Below are 676 nucleotides of genomic sequence, written 5' to 3' on the forward strand. Positions count from 1 at the left end.
AAGAGATAAGATAAAGGTTTTAGTGCAGAATACCACTATTGGAAGTTAAATATAACCTTTTCATATGTGTATATCAGACCACAAAGGGGGACAACTGAGGAAGAAAGAGTGACAAAAGCATTTGGTTCCAAATGAGGTACAGTTGGGAGGAATGCCCTCCTCTCTATGCACTTGGCTGTGTTTTCCTAGCCTTAATGATTCTTTCAGTATTCTCTGTTGGCTAATATGAATAACTAGTAGTGAATTTACTTGTTTAATATATATATAAAGCGATTCCCAGTACAAATAATTACAAACGCTAAAGTAGAAATAAAAATAATTGATAGCACCCTTTGCGGATGCCGATCCAGTGTAAACTAATATCTTAAAATATTCCTAACGTAGATTACTGTGTAAAATATTCCTAATGCAGGTTACTGAATAAATCATAGAATGTAAGAAAAATAGACTTAATTTTGTATACTTTTCACACATAAAGTCCCATAAACCAACACATTTACTATGGTAGTGGAAACCCAGCAGAAAATGTAAATTGTAATTATAAAGTAAGTAAAGGAAAAATATTGAATTAATTCTTGAAAGAAGAAAAAACATGCAGCTGTTCCCAGTACAGAATGCCCCCTAGTGGAAAAACATACAGTACTAATACTATACTAAAATAATAAAAACATTAATA

This window comes from Nanorana parkeri, unplaced genomic scaffold, assembly GCF_000935625.1.
Source record: "Nanorana parkeri isolate BGI_ZX_2015 unplaced genomic scaffold, ASM93562v1 scaffold398, whole genome shotgun sequence".
Classification (NCBI taxonomy): domain Eukaryota; kingdom Metazoa; phylum Chordata; class Amphibia; order Anura; family Dicroglossidae; genus Nanorana; species Nanorana parkeri.